Raw genomic sequence first — 7,500 nt, forward strand, 5'->3', positions numbered from 1 at the left:
TCCATCTCTCTCTCTCTCTCTCTCTCTCTCTCTCTCTCTCTCTCTCTCTCTCTGAGTCTATCTCTCTCAACAGCCAGTTTCTCCAGTGAGGTCAGGTTGCATCATGGAGTCTCAGTCTCAAGCAGCAAGTCATAAAAAGGTATAAATACATGCAGCAGCTTGGATATTAAAAACACATGCATGGAGTTTGTGGCCTGGCTGACAAGACGCATCGATCAGCCACACGGCCGAGGTGCTGCGCTTTTGTTCATGTCGAAACATCACAGTTGCATAAGAGAGAGAGGGAGAGAGAGAGGAGGAGAGAGAGAGAGGGAGAGAGAGAGAGAGGAGGAGAGCGAGAGAGGGAGAGAGAGAGAGAGGGGAGAGAGAGGATAGAGAGGGAGAGAGAGACAGGAGGAGAGAGGGAGAAAGGAGAGAGAGAGGGAGAGGGAGAGAGGATAGAGAGGGAGAGGAGAGACTGGAGGGAGAGAGGAGGGGGAGAGAGAGAGGATAGAGAGGGGAGACTGGAGGGAGAGAGGATAGAGAGGGGAGAGAGGGAGAGGAGAGAGAGAGGGGAGACTGGAGGGAGAGAGAGAGAGAGGGGGAGAAAGGAGAGAGAGAGAGAGGAGGGGGAGAGAGAGAGGGGAGGGAGAGATAGAGAGATGATTTATAAGGCTTGCAGCAACCCAACATTGAAAAGAAACGGTGTGTCATCACAGAGCTATGCAGCTGACGTCATGAACATGTACGAGGGAAATAAGCGGCTTGGATCTCGAGGGAATTTGTGCATTTGGATTCATGAGAGGGTCTACCCCTAACCCTTAACCCCTAAACCCTTAACCCCTAACCCCTAAACCCTTAACCCCTAAACCCTGTGTGGTATTATATATATCTTCTTTGTATGCATTATTGTGGTCGCCAATTAGGCACTCTTGTATCTGACCAACTCCCAACATCTGATTGCATTACTAGTGTTTATGTCCTTTGTACTCTGTATGTGGACATAAATACATCATTTAAATGTGTCCCTCCACACACCCTAACTAAGCCTAACCCCTAACCCCTAAGACTAACCCCTCACCCTAACCCTAAGCCTAACCTCTAAGCCTAACCCCTCACCCTCACCCTAACCCTAAGCCTAACCTCTAAGCCTAACCCCTCACCCTAACCCCTAAGCCTAACCCCTCACCCTAACCCCTAAGCCTAACCTCTAAGCCTAACCCCCACCCTAACCCCTCACCCCTAAGCCTAACCCCCACCCTAACCCCTCACCGGTTTGTCTGTTTTCTCTGACAAACCTGATGCAGTGCTGGCTGATGAATTGAATAGTTTTTATTTACGTTTTGATGAGCATGATTTTAAAAATGAACATCTAGCTTTCAGGGATGATACAAGAGCCCCTGAGAGTACTATTGTTATTGATGAGAACAGAGTCCTGAAATCTCTCATGCGCACTAAGGTGAGAACAAGTCCTGGTCCTGATGGCATTGGGAGCAGGATACTCAAAAACTGTGCCAGCCAATTGTGTGGCATTCTCTCTTTTATTTTCCAGTGTTCACTTCTTCAGAGAGAGGTTCCTAAAATATGGAAAGACTCTATTATAGTGCCAGTGGCCAAAGTTAGGACCCCCAAACTACTAAATGATTACCGTCCTGTGGCCCTCACCTCTTTGACCATGAAGGCTTTCAAGAGGATTGTTAGAAATGAGATCCTCATAAAGACCAAGGACAAACTTGACCGCTTACAGTTTGCTTATAGAGTAGAGAGGGGGGTGGAGGATGCCACCACCTCCCTCCTCAATACTATTGTAAAACATTTAGAAGAGAGCAAAAACCATGTTAAGTTGCTTTTTATTGATTTTTCCTCTGCATTTAACTGCATACAGCCCCCACGTCCTCGCACATAGACTTATGAGTGACTTGGATTTTAACATTGTAAGCTGGCTGATAAGCTTTTTAACAGACCGCTCTCAGAGGGTGCGAGTAAATGGCTTTCTTTCTAGTGTTCTTATGTCTTCTACTGGTTCACCACAAGGGTGCGTTCTTTCTGCCCTGTTGTTCATCTTGTACACAAATGGTTGTGTGAGCCATCATGGGTTAAGACAGATCTTCAAATTTGCAGATGACTCTGTGATAGTGAGTCTTCTCAAAAATGATGAGACTGGTCATGGCACAATTGTGGATGATTTTTTACAGTGGTGTGAAAAGTCATTTCTTAAACTTAATGTGTCAAAAACAAAAGAAATGTCAATCGACTTTCGCAGACAGGCTCCCATCCCCCAATCACCTACCCTTATAAATGGGAAACAGGTAGAAGTGGTCAGCCAGTACAAATATCTGGGGACAATTCTGGACGACAAACTGAGTTTTGAGCCTAATGTGAAGGCAATTCTAAAGAAAAGCCATCAGCGCTTGTTCTTTTTAAGGAAGCTAAGAAGTTTTAACGTAGACAAGTCACTTTTGAAAATGTTCTATTCTTCTTGTAATGAGTCAGTCCTCACCTTTGCATTTATTTCTTGGTTTGGGAACATTAACTTGACAAACAAGAACATGCTAAAGAAAATTGTCAGGACGAGCTCCAAAATCACTGGCTGTAACTTGAATGACTGTCTTCTAAGAAGAGGGTTCTTAACACATTCACTGCCAGACGTTTTTTTTTTACTGTAGTTAGCTTCTGCCAGAGGGTTTTTTTGAGGATTCTGGCTCATCTTTCAAGACCCGAGGATTCTTTTCTGCTAAGATTTTGTGAACACACAATATCTCAAAAGAACTAATAGAATGTGTGCTTTCTCTGTCTAAAAGAGTTAGTTTGTAGAGTTAGTAGTTATGTAAGCATTAGCAGTTGAATACAGCATGGTTTCAGCGTCAGAAAAATTATTCAGAGATAAACGGCTTTTTGTGAAATTCGATAGAACAGTCACTTTAACCATTCATTTTTGGCATCAGTAAGAGTTTTGAACAGTAATTTCCTCCATAACAGCAGGAAACCCCCCTCTGCTTCCAACTCCTCCCTCCGTGTGTGTTCTCCTCCTGCCTCCCTGGCTCTCCAGCGGGCGTGTCACAACGAAGTTGCTGCTGCCTGGCTGCTGCCTGTTTGAGCGGCCGCTGTTTGAGGAAGTCTGGGTGGACTCGCTCGTTTCGTGGAGTTTTGGTTGAGAGCTTTGATGCGATTCTGGTCATATTTATGCTGCGTGTTTCAAAGTGTGCATCCAATCTATTCTTGGAACCCCCCACCGTTGCCACCGCTGTGCATCAGCGCGAAAGTGAAAGCGTTTTCGCCATCAATTTTACAGTATGAGAACGGCTTCGTCGCGCTTTTCCCTCCAGTTTTGGGTCGCCTCTTTCTACTGTGGAGAGACATGTCGACACTCAGTGGGTCGGTAAAATAGATTATACACATTCAATACCTCCAATTCTGGTGTATGAGACGTAAAAGGGTTAGATCAACGTCCCACCGTCAAAAAAAAAAAATCGATTCTGAGAACGTGTTAACACGTCCTTGGCAGTCAACAGCTGGATTCTGAAAACGTGTTAACACGTCCTTGGCAGTGAACGTGTTAAGAAGGCTCAGGGTGTCCTGCGTGACCCACAGCACCCTCTTTACCCTGAGTTTTCCCTCCTTCCTTCTAGGTATAGGATGCCCCGCTGTTGCAGGAACAGATACAGCCATTCTTTTGTTCCTGAGGCTATTCGCTGTCTGAATTGTTGAATTCAATAGTAGCCTACTTCATGCCCCCTTTTCTGTTTTAATTTACATGGTTTCGTGTCCTTTTAATGTACTATGTTTTAAGACATCCCTACTTTTTACTGTTTCATGTCTGTATGTTTTTTAAATTACATTTTTGTTATGCTGCATATGAATTGCCCCAAGGGGGATAAATAAAGATTCTCTACTCTCACCCTCACCCCTAAGCCTAACCTCTAAGCCTAACCTCTAAGCCTAACCTCTAAGCCTAACCCCTCACCGTAAGCCTAACCTCTAAGTCTAACCTCTAAGCCTAACCCCTCACCCTAACCTCTAAGCCTAACCTCTAAGCCTAACCCCTCACCCTAACCCCTAAGCCTAACCTCTAAGCCTAACCCCCACCCTAACCCCTCACCCCTAAGCCTAACCTCTAAGCCTAACCCCTCACCCTAACCTCTAAGCCTAACCTCTAAGCCTAACCCCTCACCCTAACCTCTAAGCCTAACCTCTAAGCCTAACCCCTCACCCTAACCCCTAAGCCTAACCTGTAACCCCCTAACCCCTAAGCCTAACCAGCTCAGTGGCCTTGTGGTCTGAGTGTCCGCCCTGAGACTGGGAGGTCGTGAGTTCGATCCCCGGCCGAGTCATACCAAAGACTATAAAAATGGGACCCATTGCCTCCCTGCTTGGCACTCAGCATCAAAGGGTTGGAATTGGGGGGTTAAATCACCATGTGATTCCCGAGCGCGGCGCACGCTGCTGCTCACCGCTCCCCCAGGGGATGGGTCAAATGCGGAGAACAAATTTCACACGTTGTGTGACAATCAGTGGGACTTTACTTTACCTTTACTTTACCTCTAAGCCTAACCCCTCACCCTAACCCCTCACCCTAACCCCTAAGCCTAACCTCTAAGCCTAACCTCTAAGCCTAACCCCTCACCCTAACATCTCACCCTAACCCCTAAGCCTAACCTCTAAGCCTAACCTCTAAGCCTAACCCCTCACCCTAACCTCTAAGCCTAACCCCTAAGCCTAACCTCTAAGCCTAACCTCTAAGCCTAACCCCTCACCCTAACCCCTAAGCCTAACCTCTAAGCCTACCGGGCTGTCGGCACTGCGGGTGGTCGGCATAGCGAGCGGATCGCTATAGATTAGCACATGCTTTCTCAGATACACGTGCAGTCGCTAGCCTCTTCTTTTCACCTGACAGCGAGGACTTTCACCGGCAGGACATAGAGGATCATGCTATTCCCCCCAGTTCCCCTCCCCTCGCCCAGAGGAGGCACTACTGCGAACAGGACACATACCCTCCGGCTTCCCACCCGCAGACACGACCAATTGTGCCTGTATGGCCAGAGCAATCTGGAGGTAAGACAGGGACTCGATCCTGTAACCCTCATGTTGGGATACACAGGGAATCTACCACTGCATTTCCTGAGTTTTCCTATTTGCTGTTGGGATTTGCACTTCTCAGCCACCGTACATCTGAGACCATTAGTCTATATCAAGGAATGACCAACCCAGTGCTTGTGATGTTTTCCCTGAGCTATTAGAAGGTCTCCATAATTAGCAGTTCTCACAGTAATCCCCATCTGCTCTGTCTGCTGGCCAACTGAATACCATCTCTCACTCTCCTCTGGTCAGAGTCTTCTAATTATGGACAACATGGACGTCTCCGTCATCATGCATCTGTGTATGTTGCCTATCTGTGTGAATAGTTGAGCTCAGTCTGACATAAAGATGTCATCTATCCTTCACATGTTGCCAGGAAACCTCCCCATCTTTCTCTCCCTGAATTCTGTCTGATCAGAGTGGAAACTTGTCAGCGAGAAGATGATGTTCTAAAAATGACCCTCCGCCACAAATGGGAGAGATGGTCCTCTCTGCACACTGCACACGGTGCACGCTGCACACTGCACACGGTGCACGCTGCACACTGCACACGGTGCACACGCTGCACACGGTGCACGCTGCACACGGTGCACGCTGCACATGGTGCACGCTGCACACTGCACACGGTGCACGCTGCACACTGCACACGGTGCACGCTGCACACGGTGCATGCTGCACACTGCACACGGTGCACGCTGCACACGGTGCATGCTGCACACGGTGCACGCTGCACGCTGCACACGGTGCACGCTGCACACGGTGCATGCTGCACACTGCACACGGTGCACGCTGCACGCTGCACACGGTGCACGCTGCACACGGTGCACGCTGCACACGGTGCATGCTGCACACTGCACACGGTGCACGCTGCACACTGCACACGGTGCACGCTGCACACTGCACACGGTGCACGCTGCACACGGTGCATGCTGCACACTGCACACGGTGCACGCTGCACACTGCACACGGTGCATGCTGCACACTGCACACGGTGCACGCTGCACACTGCACACGGTGCACGCTGCACACGGTGCACGCTGCACACGTTGCACACTGGGATCATGTCTATGTTCCCCGGGTTCTATGTTCCCCGGGTTCTATATTCCCCGTTTTTCACTAACCTCTCCCAGCCCCCATGCCAAACCTAACCTCCCCACATGCCTAAACCTAACCTCCCCCAGACCCTAACCCAAAACCTAACCTCTCCCACCCCCATGCCTAAACCTAAGGTCGGCATAGCGGGTGGACACCATTTGGGAAAAACGGGAAACATAGGACGCGGGGAACATAGGGATGACCCCTGCACACTGCACACTGCACACTGTCATTTAAAAGCAGACATCCAACTTCTACTTATAAGCCCCCCTCCAGGCTATTTCTTAAGATATTCCATGTGTTCGTGAGTCATGACCTGGCCTGTTGATTAGCCACACTGTTCAGTCTTTTTTTTTAATAACTTCATTTTGTGCTCAAAGTTAAAAAAGAAAAAAGGAAAAAAAAGCTGTTGCTAAAAACAGGTGATGAGTGACAGTATATACAGTAAATAGCCCTGGGGTTAGCTAGCTGTTAGCTGTTAGCTACGTTTGTTAGCTAAGGGCGGCTGTGGCTCAGGAGGTAGAGCGGGTCCACTAATCAGAAGGTCGGTGGTTCGATCCCCGGCTCCTCCAGTCAGCATGTCGAAGTGTCCTTGGGCAAGACACTGAACCCCAAATTGCTCCCGATGGCTGTGCCAGCACCCTGCGTGGCAGCTGGCCGCCTTCGGTGTGTGAGTGGGTGAATGTAGGCACATTGTAAAGCACTTTGGATAAAAGCGCTATATAAATGCAGTCCATTTACCATTTGCCATAAGTGTCCGCCACCCTCAAAACCCCACTCAATGACTAATTCCATATACAGGCGCTATCGCTTGCGCACTGGTTTGTGCACCTCTGATGCTAGCTCTTATGCTAGCTCTTATGTTTTCCTGACTCTTCGGCAGGGACGATAGCAGTCCGCCTTGGGCAAGTGCCAATTTGCGTTCCAGGTCTTGTGCCGAGTTTTGCACCCCCGCTGCCAAATGCATCCCCACCTCACGGAAGCATATAGTAATGATTTATACAGAAACCAGTTTAAAGATTACTATATAATTGTCTGGGTAGATGTGACCTCCCTGTTTTTAAGTTAAAACAGCCCAAAAATATGGTGGGGATCAGGATGAAATTCTCGGCGGGGTTGCGGAACTCAGCACGGCACCGGGTGCAGGCACAAATTGGAGGCGTGCCAAGTCATCTGCACACGTCTTAACCACCAGAATTATTCACAGGTGCGGTCTGGCAATGCCTCAATCAGATTCCCGTATCTCAGTCTCTTTAATACAGTTTGCACGAGGCATACAATATGCTGTCATTCTCCCCATGCATCATTTGGATCGGCCTAATCTCACAACAACACCATCACATCATATAC

This window comes from Poromitra crassiceps (assembly GCF_964638095.1).
Source record: "Poromitra crassiceps genome assembly, chromosome: 5".
Taxonomy (NCBI): Eukaryota; Metazoa; Chordata; class Actinopteri; order Beryciformes; family Melamphaidae; genus Poromitra; species Poromitra crassiceps.